General features: G+C 36.8%; 1 long non-coding RNA gene across 2 annotated transcripts; it reads right to left on the minus strand.

Moving 5' to 3' along the window:
- Nucleotides 1–1,659: 1,659 nt before the first annotated feature.
- Nucleotides 1,660–12,381, minus strand: LOC141633897 (uncharacterized). 2 transcript variants are annotated; one of them, XR_012538652.1, is made up of 3 exons: nucleotides 11,830–12,381; nucleotides 9,869–9,968; nucleotides 1,660–1,877 (listed from the first exon to the last, which is right to left on the minus strand). It is a non-coding gene; the product is annotated as an uncharacterized LOC141633897 (long non-coding RNA). The 2 variants fall into 2 exon arrangements; XR_012538653.1 differs by having other exon boundaries at nucleotides 9,864–9,968.
- Nucleotides 12,382–12,860: the final 479 nt, after the last annotated feature.

The following is a 12,860-nucleotide window of genomic DNA, read 5'->3' on the forward strand; positions in this document are numbered from 1 at the left end:
GGATGCTTTTGATTAGTCTTTAACCTTTGCAGGGATGACAAGTGGAAGCAGGGGGCGTAACTTCATCAACAAAAGTACGGAGAGGAGGATAAATCGAACGGCGTTGAGAGTGATGTTTTATTCCGGACAACCGTCTAAGCTTAAACGGTTGCCCGGTTGACTTACAGGTGAATATTATGCATGAGGATGGTTTCGGTTGATGCCAAGGTGTGGGGAGGAAAGTTCTTTGACGAGTTCACGATACATATGACACTGAATTGGCTGGAAAAGACTTTGCTTATGATGGTGAAAAGAATCCCGACTTTTATGAGAAATCCAAATATTTGGAACGATTTTAGAGGCCGGCAAAAAATTATTAATAAAAAATACCTACTATTATAGTGAATGATATCTTTAAGGTTTTATTTCAATATTGCTACCAAAATTGGGATTCGAGCAATTTTAAAAAGGGAAGTTATATCACAAATCCAATATGAAAGACTTCATTCAAATATGTAGAATTACTCAAACTAATTGATGTTCTATCATTTTACTAATTGTAATATTATTGGCGCCTTTTGGAATTTGTACTTAACGACTATTATCAAATACTTCGTACACGATTATATAATCCACTCTCACCTTTGAACTATAGAGGTAAAATAAAGTACGAACAACCTCACAATATGTTGACAAAATTTTGAGTATTAATAATATCGTCAGATGCATTAGAAAAAATTGTCACCTACAATTTAAGACTAAGATTAACCGTCTTACTGTCTTAATTATAAATTTGAACTCAAAATTTTAGTTAACTTATGTCATTTGTTTGGATCACTTATAATCAGAGCTGGACTTGTGAGGTGAGGTTGATATAAAGAGAATAAGTTCAAATGTAATGATGAATCTAAATAATTAACGGCAATTCATAAAATCAACCGAATTGAGCTAATTAGTTATTTTAGTTATGTCGAAACTCACAAAGGTCATAATTCATACTCAATTCTATTCAGCATATAATTCCCCATTCTCTAATATATGTAAGGAGTATTATAATGAAATAGGAAGTATAGGCTGAATAGGAGGGAGTATAACAAAAGTAACTAATTTTCTAAAAAATATTTAAGTTTACTGATAGTCAGAATATTATTGAATCACATATGGTAAGATATTACAGAATGGTCCGTGCATCACACGGGCATTAAATCTAGTATCTATCTATATTATTAAAGGAAGCTTTTTCCGAGCATTTATAGAGTCTCCAATATAGCCGAAACACCTAAATTAATAAATAATGATAATTAAATCTAAATGATAGAAGATAATGGTAATTAAATATAGGACTTGTTTGGTTGACATAAGGGAACTAAAGTTCCCAGAAACTTCAAGTTCACATGAATTTCCAATTCACGTGAATTCCCAAAAAGTGTTTGGTTTGCATGTGGGAAGTTAATTCATGTGGGAAGTTCCAATGACCAAGGGGGGACTTGGTGAGTAACTTCCCACATAATGGAGGAAGTAGATTCATGTGGGAACTTCTACTTCCCATGATTTTGGCAACCAAACAACATCATGGTTTTACACTTCCTAGGAAGTTTAAGATCCCATGATTTTAATGGGCAACCAAACAAGCCCTAAATGATAGAAGATTAAAGAAAATAGCTATACAGCCAATCAAACTTCACCCTCCAAATTTGAGTATCTTCTATCTTAAGAAAAGCAAAATTATATCTAATCTTCAGTTATATATCACAGGTTTAATGACACATGACTCCTGTACACAGCCTAACACAGCTACATACTATTTACATCATAAGAATATGTATATTTTAATAAATAAAATCTCATCCAAACTTCATCCTCCAGCTAATTCCCACTTTCCACTAATTTCCACGTTCCTGTAGAACATAAATTTGATTCAAATTAGGAGGATTGTACAAACTATAAATATAAGTCTTTTTGTATTTCAGTTTCCACACATCTATTCCATATTTCATAGATCTGGGTTTATCTTGCTTAACCAATATTCATCATCACATTGATATTAACTTGATTTATATTCTCTATTTCAGTGCTTACTCATCAACGTGCACTCAACGATCAACAAGCTGAACGAAGAGGTATGTTCCTTATGTCCCAGGCGAGCTGCTAATCTCAATAGATATGGTCCATATAGACGAAGAGATATGTTCAAGATACTCTGTACGTAATATTAACTTATTACATATATTAATATATTATTGATCTACTGTAGCTTCACCATAACTACTAATTAATCATAAATGTATATGTTGACAGGGCAATTGAATCGAACAAATCATCATATCGTGTTCAGTTTAACACTTACATTAAAAAGATTACATCCGAAAGTTCCATACTTCCAAGACACAGGTTTGACTTTGTATCATTCAACACTTTAGAACAACGCCAACTCAAATATTTTCAGACATCAATTTTACTTTCTTAGTGTTATTTGTATCATTAATATAAACTATTCTCTTTAAAAAGATGTACACGGAGTTTTAGTGAACGAATCTGTCGAGAAGGATTCAACCGCTATTGAAATCCGAGACGAGGTATCAAACAATCTCATTCTAAACATTGAATTATATTCCATTTTACAAATTAATTATGGAGACAATTTAGATTACAACTAATTATATAACATTATTCTCCTTCGTAATTATCTTGATTTACGGCGAGAAAAATAATCAAACATTATATACGCAGAATGAAATTTGCTACTGTCAGGCCACAGTTGTAATACTCCGTATTTATAAGTCTTTGGGTACTCTATCGAGTAGGCCTTACTCTGTCGAGTAAGGGTAAGTTGCGAAATAAAATAGTTTCGACTGTTGGGTACTCGATCGAGTAGTGGGGCACTCGATCGAGTAAGGGGTACTCGATCGAGTACCTTGGGTACTCGATCGAGTGTCCCGGTTTTACGGGGAATTTTCTCGGGTTTTGTTAATTATGCGATTAAGGTATTTAAGTATCGTCGTCATTGTTTTAAATCACTTTTACAAAACCTAAAACCCTGTTTAAGAGAGAAAGCAACAAGTTCATCTTCCTAATCGCATTCTTAGCAATTCCCGGAGTTCAGACGGTCAGTTCTTGTCGTTGTTTATATCGTTGGATTCCTTGCGTCGAGGGTAAGATCTACGTACCCTTTTTATTGTCTTTCCTTTGATTTGGTTAAACCCTAATTTTGGGATTGGGGGTTTTTATGATTTGTTAAGGTTAGATTGTGATTATGTGATTATGTGATAGGAGAAGGATTTGTAAAGAAGAGGTTTTGAGGCAGTTCTGCTAGGTCGTCCGATGATTGTGTTCTTTCCGGGTAGGATTTCCTACTCGAGTATTACTCCCATAATGGGATATTGGTGATGTCTTGTAGTTAGTTGTTTGGTATGATGATAGTGATTGTGATTGTGATTGTGGTTGTGTTTATTGTTGGTTCTCGAGATGCGTTCTCTACCGAGTGGGGTCACTTGCGGGAGTGATCTCACGCCCTAGTTTCGCCCTTCGTGGAACCCGCCACGGAAGGGGATGTGCACATTAATGGGGACAGGGTTATCGCTCGTACGATGAGCGGGGCTTAGGTGGGAACAGGCCTGCGGTCCCCCGGCTGGCGGTGGTCCAAAGTGGACGGTCAAAGTATTGAGATGATGGGAATTGGTTGGTGGTGTGTGTGTGTGTGACGGTTCATTTTGTCTGTTTATCTTATTGTTGATGTATATTGAGTTGTGTGATTAGTCGACCGTTTAAATGTTTTAAAAGCTGTGGTGATCCATTCGGGGTGGTGAGCGATTTGCAAGCGGTATATCTTGGATACGCGTGGGATCTAGTGGGGATGGAGTCATCACATATCGAGTCTTTAGTCTTCATTTGTGTTTGTTAGGACAGTTCCTTTCGGTTGGTTTATAGTTTGAGAACAGTTGTATTTTGCTTACAATTGGTTTTGTAATGTAATCATTTAAACTTATTTAATTAAGTATGTTTCTTCATTGTCTTATGATTATCATGCCTAATGCAACCGAGATGGTGGCATCCTTATACCCGAGTGGTCCCGGTAAGGCACTTGGAGTATGGGGGTGTTACAAATGGTATCAGAGCGACGATCCCGAAACTTGTAACCAATGAACCTAATGAACATAGGGAGTCAATTAAAATGAACCGGGGTAAAAGTTGTAGGAGCTAGTGCAAAGGCTTGGGAGACGTCCTAAAGTCGCAGGGTCGCCCTACAATTTTGAACCTAGGTCACATGGGATATGAGTCGGGATCGCTATGTGCATACTTTGTGTGTTGTGTATCTATATAGTAAGGTGTTGTATGAATCAATGGATGTATACATGTGGAGTATGTGAGATGTGTAGTGAAGGATAATGATGATATGATTATAATTGTCATTGATTGAATACATGAATTGCAAGACGGTTGGTTTATAATGTTGTTTTGAATTGGTTGAAAAGATGAGTTAAGGAATTGCATGAGAATATGAAATTCGTGTGGAGGACATGTTTATGTGATGGAAGTGGATTTTCTACTTTTGCTATGTTAGTAACATGTGAATAGGGGATTTCATGTCGTATATTATGTTATTGTGTACGTGAAGTTATAAAATAAGAGCATGTGAGTAAAGCGTGATTGACAAGTTAAATAATCTATGTGCATGATGAATGTTGTTGCTTGGCTTTGAACATAGTAACATATGATTAGCAATCTTTTGGTGTTATGAGTTTTGGGTTGTTTTGTTTACCTTGTTGTCGCTTACGTTGTTTGGAACTAAAATCAAATAGTGATGTCGTCTAATTACAACAAAGTTGTCTTTAAACTGTTATAACTTGAGATGCATAAATGATTTTAATGTGATTCCAATTGGAGGTGATAGCTTGTTCTTTTACGATTCTAACGATAGGTCACACGCCCCAAACGACCAAGAAATGAGTGAGTTATGACATTTCTAAAACGGGACAGTTGTCTTGAGAATTGGGGTACTTCGAGTATCCTTGGTACTCGATCGAGTAAGGGGGCACTCGATCGAGTACGTTAGTTACTCGATCGAGTAACCCTGGTTATTTGTTTTACGTGCTTCTGATCTTCACCTACTCGATCGAGTAAGTCCCTTACTCGATCGAGTGGCTCAGATTTCGATCTAGTGACCCTTGTTTTGGGTCACATGCTTATCTTTTGACATTCGTGCATATTATGTTTAATTCAAAGTTGTTATTTTACTTCTTATTGCATTGTTTTACATGTAAGTTGGTCTTGATTCGTAAGTTACCCAATCTTATGGGGTGGTGAGTGGCACGTTTTGGTGAGTATGAGTTTGGTGGGAGGAGATGAGCTATATGTGGTTGTGCTGAGAAGTAGAAAAAGAAAAAGAATGTTGATGAGCTGATTGAGGCATGGTGCAAGTTTTTGTGAGGCGTGGTGAGTGAATTATTCGCGAAATTGAGTGATGTAAAAGTAAGTGAAAGTGGGTAAGGGATGATGTGAGTCTAAGGAACGTGAGAATAAACAGATTGAAAGTAAGGATGTGGATAGTGGTAGCTTGAGATGTGTAAAGAATTATGGAGGGAGATGGTTAGGAGTCGTGTGGGTTATGGATATATGTAGTGAAAGTTCGTTTTGAAGGGGGTTGAGAAGAGTGGTAAACAGTGAACTTTATGGAGACATGTCGCGAGGTAGATTTGTACACAGTGAGTGAGTTTGGGAGATTTGGTTTATTAAGAGATGAAACAACTGTGGGATTTCCTTGGGCAATTAACGGTATTAAATGAATTCTGATTTCTAGAGAGGTACGAAGGAGATGCAATTGTTTGGACAGTGAACGTTGATTTTATGGATAGATTAGTGGCAAGTGTGAGTGATAGCATAATAAGAGAAGATCCATGGTAAGAAAGAGTGAGATGATGTCGGTAGAAAATAATGGAATTTGAGTTTTGGAGCAACGAAAGGGTAACTGGATTACTAAAGAGTTAGCTAGAAGGAATAAGGAGTTGAGCTATTAATTGTTATTGTTGAGTGTAAAGAGAAAAGAAGGATAAAAGGAAGCTGAGAAAAATATTCACCGGAGTTATGTGATATAAAGGTAAGGAATCATTGAAATGTGTGATAGCGTCGCAAGGATGTTAGCTAAAGGTTATATAGGAGTTTCAGGACAACATGATTGATAATGAGTTTCGAGGAATTAAGGGAGCAAGAAGTTGGTGGAGTATTGGCACGATACGAGGTATTTGGTGGAGAGTTGGATGACAACACAAATAAGATAGTATTGGGAATAATGTTGAGGTAATTTTGTGGAAGGGTTTGATGTTCGTTATTTGGAATGATAACCAAAGATAGGAGAAAAACCGTGTTATTTTGATATGAGTGTAAGAGGTTTGATATACGAGTAGTGGTGGTATTGTGGCGTTGTTACTAGTGGTTAAGAGTGATGGTATATTAGAAAGGTAGCAATTCTAAAGAGGTTGATTTGGTAGGGACCTGATTGTTGTGTATGATTGTGAGAGGGTATAAGATGTGGTTAGATGAGGCGGATGCTAATAGTTGAATAGTAAAGGTATGGTTATATTTGGCAGGAAGTGATGGTTGTGCGAATGGGGGAATATGTTATGAGGGGCATATGAGTTAAACTCGGGCGACAGGTAACCTTTATCGAGTGGTAACTTACGTGGTCAGGATTGACTAGTTGGTTGTGATTACGGGTCTTTGATATGTGTAAATGTTTGTGTGAGGTTCTGACCTCACAAGAAGTGGTATGGTGTGATAAATATAAAGTTGTTTTATGAATGTTCTGTAATATATATGTTGGACACGGTAATTTAATTGAATGATATCCAAAAAGGTAATAATTTGATTAATTTGACATGGCTTGTTATAATTTTATGTGTATTAATAACACATGTGTATTCCGTGAAATGGTAGAGATGATGTTCATGAGATGCTTATCTGTTTATTCATATAATATGTTGCGTTGTGATTGAGTAAGGTGGATTTGAGTAAGTTTTCTTGTCAGAAAGGTTATTTAAGTCGTATTTATGGAATTGTATGTAGTTGTGATGTCTATCGATGTGGTTGTGGTGCCTCGGGTGGTGATCAGGGCACGATATTTAGTGTTGTGATGCGGGTATTTTCGCACTGCGGTGTGGCTGTTGGTGGCGGTGTTGTGATGCCATCACCGGTTGTGGTGGAGTAGGCGGGATGATTATGATTCGAGTTTTGAAAATACATACCGATCATACATAGATTGTTGTTTTATTTGTTGTTGTTTTTCTGTGAGTCTCGGTTTGGACAAATAGACTATTGTTTTGTTTGCTAATGTTTCTTACAAGTTTCAGTTTGAGAAGGAGGGTAGAGTTTAATATAAAGAGAGTTGTATATGTTTTCGTTGTTGTCATGGTATAGTGACATTATGTTAATGGGACACGGTTGTGAGAGGTTGTTACAATAATTATGATCTTGTTCTAGTTAAGGTTTTGAGACATGGTAATGGCAAGTGAGTCGTAGAACATGTGTGGTAATGACCCGAAAGATGCAGGTGGTTCATAATCTTTTGTTGAGATAGTGAGTGTAGGGTATTGGGAATTAGTGTCATGTTAAGTTGTGTATGAGTTTTGCGGTAATGAAGGAAAGAACTTGAGGATCTAGTGTGAGTATACGTAACGAGTGTGGATCGGGAGTTATGCTTCTGGAAGATAAGTGCTTTACATAGCGAGGTATGTTGGTTTGTGATAATAATGAAGAGTGGGTATGGCGATTTGCTACGAGTTTATGGTATAGGTTAGGTGCTATGCCGAATGAGTTGAGGAATGAGAAATGTTTATGTACGGGAGCCTTGGATATAAGAATAGTGAGTGTTTGGTTTATAAACGGTTATCTTTGACATGTAGTGGTAAAGAGGGTAATGAAATATAGCTAAGGATTTAGTATTAGTGAGTTACGAGGACGTAACATTTTTCATGGTGGTGCATGCGGTAATATAATTGGAAGTAGAGTGTTAGCGTAGCGTAAAGGAGGGATTTGTTTTGTGGATAATACTTATAAAAGGCCATGGCCGCGCTTGTAGTAGGGTGATGCTTCGGAGTATGAGAATATTTTATATAGTGTTGACAGTTGGAGGGATGATGTTATGAGTCTGAGTAAACTTCGAGGACGAAGTTCCTTTTAAGGGTGGTAGAATGTAACATTCCGTTTGATGTCTATGAGTGTCTTAGTATTGGGTTTGATAGTTGATGATATTATGGAGCTAGCAGCATTAGAGGATGGTAGTTGATTATGTATGGAGTTGGTGTCGTGAGAGATATATATGTGGTAGATACGATATAGTGAGTCATGTTGTGGAAGTAAACATAGTTGGTAGAATGGGGGTTAAGAGTTCATGTTCTATGTTCGGTCGAGTTCTTGAGTCCTTAGCTAAGTTGTTGTGTCTTGGTCGAGTCAGTATGGTTGTTTTTATGTATGGGTTGAACTTCGGGGACGAAGTTCTTTTAAGGAGGGAAGACTGTAATACTCCGTATTTATAAGTCTTTGGGTACTCTATCGAGTAGGCCTTACTCTGTCGAGTAAGGGTAAGTTGCGAAATAAAATAGTTTCGACTGTTGGGTACTCGATCGAGTAGTGGGGCACTCGATCGAGTAGGGGGGTACTCGATCGAGTACCTTGGGTACTCGATCGAGTGTCCGGTTTTACGGGGAATTTTCTCGGGTTTTGTTAATTATGCGATTAAGGTATTTAAGTATCGTCGTCATTGTTTTAAATCACTTTTACAAAACCTAAAACCCTGTTTAAGAGAGAAAGCAACAAGTTCATCTTCCTAATCGCATTCTTAGCAATTCCGGAGTTCGACGGTCGGTTCTTGTCGTTGTTTATATCGTTGGATTCCTTGCGTCGAGGGTAAGATCTACGTACCCTTTTTATTGTCTTTCCTTTGATTTGGTTAAACCCTAATTTTGGGATTGGGGGTTTTTATGATTTGTTAAGGTTAGATTGTGATTATGTGATTATGTGATTATGTGATAGGAGAAGGATTTGTAAAGAAGAGGTTTTGAGACATTTGCTAGGTCGTCGATGATTGTGTTGCTTTCCGGGTAGGATTTCTACTCGTATTAGTCCCATAATGGGATATTGGTGATGTCTTGTAGTTAGTTGTTTGGTATGATGATAGTGATTGTGATTGTGATTGTGGTTGTGTTTATTGTTGGTTCTCGAGATGCGTTCTCGGCTGAGTGGGGTCACTTGCGGGAGTGATCTCACGCCCTAGTTTCGCCCTTCGTGGAACCCGCCACGGAAGGGGATGTGCACATTAATGGGACGGGGTTATCGCTCGTATGATGAGCGGGGCTTAGGTGGGAACGGCTGCGGTCCCCCATGGCGTGGCGGGTCCCGGTGGACGATCGTATTGAGATGATGGGAATTGGTTGGTGGTGTGTGTGTGTGTGTGATTCGGTCAATTTGTCTGTTTATCTTATTGTTGATGTATATTGAGTTGTGTGATTAGTATTGACCCCGTTTAAATGTTTTAAAATCGTGGTGATCCATTCGGGGTGGTGAGCGATTTGCTTAGCGGTATATCTTGGATACGCGTGGGATCTATTTGGGGATGGAGTCATCACATATCGTAGTCTTTAGTCTTCATTTGTGTTTGTTAGGACAGTTCCTTTCGAGTTGGTTTATAGTTTGAGAACGAGTTGTATTTTGCTTACGATTGGTTTTGTAATGTAATCATTTAAACTTATTTAATTAAGTATGTTTCTTCATTGTCTTATGATTATCATGCCTCGGGTAACCGAGATGGTGGCATCCTTATACCTGAGTGGTCCTGGTAAGGCACTTGGAGTATGGGGGTGTTACAACAGTAAAGGAAGTTATGGGAGAATTACCTTACCTTGGTACATTCCTTCATGTCCTTCATGTCCTGATTGTAACAGGAAGCCTAAGACCTAAGACAGAGCCTAAAGGTTTCTTCTTCGAGGACTGCAACAAATCTGTAAAAAATCCATTGACGGTGTAATTGTGCATTTATCACATTTAGTCCAACCATAGCACAACTCTATAGCTTAACAAAGTAACTGAATTCGTGTAGGTATCGTCTAGAGTTATTAGTTGAAGACGCATCTGGAGCAACTATTCTTACTAAACTTCAGGGGCGGAGCCAGGATTCCGAGTTTGGGGTAGCAATTTTTTTTGACATATAATCGTCCTAAAATTTGGAAACCGCGAATATTACCATATACGTATCTACTAAATTACGTACTCACGATTAACCACCACCAATTTAACGGATGCTACATAATAACTCACTATTAATGTTGATTTTTGGTTTTAAGCTCAAACACGGTGGTTCACCAAATTATTTCTATTTTATATTTAAGCAAACATTATATTTCTCTGTAACTCAAATTGATTTACGCCTATATTTTCACATTCATTTTATAACTATAAAAGTTAACTAAATAAATCTCTAATATTTAAATTTATATGATTGTTTGGCATTTAGAAAAGAATAAGGAAAGAAACCTGTTTAAAAATATAAAACTGATCGACAATTAAAAATGAAGAGGCAATTTTTGTAGTTATGTGTCAGCACGCATTTAACGAGTGGAACACTAAAACAAAAAAAAGGGGGAAACTATGGAGGGAGGGCATTCGAACCCTGGTTGCAGGGTAACTTCATTACTACTCCTACCAGTTACCACTGAATCACAAACACTCATGTGTTACTTGCGCTTAATACTATACTAACTATAGTAACTTTCCAGTTTTATTTGGGGTTGCAGAAATCTTCCTTAGCTATTTTTTTGGGGTTTGGGGTAGCGAGTGCTACCCCATGCTACTTAATAGCTCCGCCCCTGCTAAACTCATTGACGAATCTAAAAAGATGGTTGGTGAAGAAGCAAACACATTATTTGACTCTCATCAAGAACAGGTACATCAGTTTTTCTATGTTCTACTGTCCTTTCATTAAGAAAACTGGTTTGATATTTAATCAACTCATAAAATTTATTGTGTTGTGTAGGATCTCCCAGCTGAGGATTATGATTTCAATCATCAGAATAAAAAGAATACGAAGCAACATTTGCCAATTTTGATAAACTCAATCATCAGAATAGAAAGACAGATAAAACATTTCAAAGAATTGCCGGTTAGAAAACTCGACTTGATTGATAAACTCAATTTTTTCCACCAAGATTGAAAACCCATTTAGGAAATTAACAGCAATAAAAAGGGTAGTTTAAAAAAACATGAAAAAAAACAAACAAAAAGGTTAAAAATTTGTGGAATTATGTAGTGTGTTATGCATAAGTGGGTAGTTAACTTATCACATCTCTAAAAATGAATGCATTTGTTATGTGGAGGGTGTTCATGTGAATCTGGTATAACTGAAGATGAGAGTTCACTCACTGTCACTTAAGTCCTTTTCTTAATCGATAATTCATGGTCCATTTTCAACCTTAGCTTTTTTAACTCTTTTCCAATGTACCGCAATCCTCATCTTAACTATAACAACTAACTAAAGAGGGGGAAATATCAGTGTGCTTTATACATGCCTAATTATCTACTACAATAACTAAAGTGTGTTTTCCCTACTAATTACATTCTCATCATGCATTGCATCAGCTCAATCTAATCATGGAGTCGATTCTCCTCTAACAAATTGAACATTCATGTGATTAACCACTTAGACGAAAAATTGAATCTGCTAATGGTGCTTTGCGACGCAGGAAACGATGATTATGGTGAAAAATCGATCAACAAAGGTAGACTAAAACAGTACACACACAAAAAGTGATAACCCCAGATTAAAAGCAAGAAGTAGAATTGAAAGTTAATGAAAAGGGACATAACTAGGTTGGTGGGAAGATAGCCTTAAAAACGAGAAAGCTCTGACCTTTGAGGATAATACGAAACCAGCAAATATGATATCCATAACTTCATCTCATCACTATTTCGCAGTTGTTGTTGTTGTTAAGAAATGAAACCAGCAGCAAATACACAACACTATACTGCAACCTAATCAGATGAATTGAAAATTCATGATTTGGGGTCTTGCATGTCATTCCGAGAATAAGATAAAAAAATGACAACAAATAACAGGGTAAATTAAATCACTCATAAAGATGAGTCATGATTTGGGTAACAGATAGATGTGGAATTAATCGGAATCGGAGAAGAATAGATGTAAGATATGGATTCAATATTTGGCGATTGAAAGTGGAATGATGGTATAGGAAGTAAACAGATCTGAGACTGGGGAGGCGATTGGTGGTGGTTGATCTGATGGTTGTGGTGTTCGATTGAGGTTGGTGGGTGGTGGTGCGTACTTCGGGTGACGAAGGTGAATTGTGGGGGTGATTAAATAAATGATGGAAAACTAAATTGTAAAATATACTCCGTACTAAAAGGGAGCAGAGTCACTTCATGTGCTAATAATATACTCCCTCCGTACTAAAAGGGCGTGAAAGAATTAAAGAAAGGGAGTATTATGCGGTAAAGTATTTGTGTTGAGGTAGGAGATTGGATAGAGGGAAGATATTGTGTGATTAAAATAAGTACTAGTTTTAAACCCGTGTAAATTGCACGGGTATGTATTTGGGCCGGTATTAATATTTTTGGATGTATTTTTTTTTCTTGCATTTCTATTCTACTTATCTAGTTGATCTAAATCAGCGATCTACATAATTAATGTTTAAAACTTGTTACAAATACGTGTTCACATGGAAATATGCAATGGTTTAAGAGAAAATAATGTAATCTACTATTGTAAATAAAATTTGCCTACATAAAAAACTTTACATCCCGATAAAATAAATATAATTTAATAATCAACTTTAACATATGCAAATTATTCTAAAAATTGAAAAATTTCATGATAGACT

This window comes from Silene latifolia, chromosome Y (assembly GCF_048544455.1).
Source record: "Silene latifolia isolate original U9 population chromosome Y, ASM4854445v1, whole genome shotgun sequence".
Lineage (NCBI taxonomy): Eukaryota > Viridiplantae > Streptophyta > Magnoliopsida > Caryophyllales > Caryophyllaceae > Silene > Silene latifolia.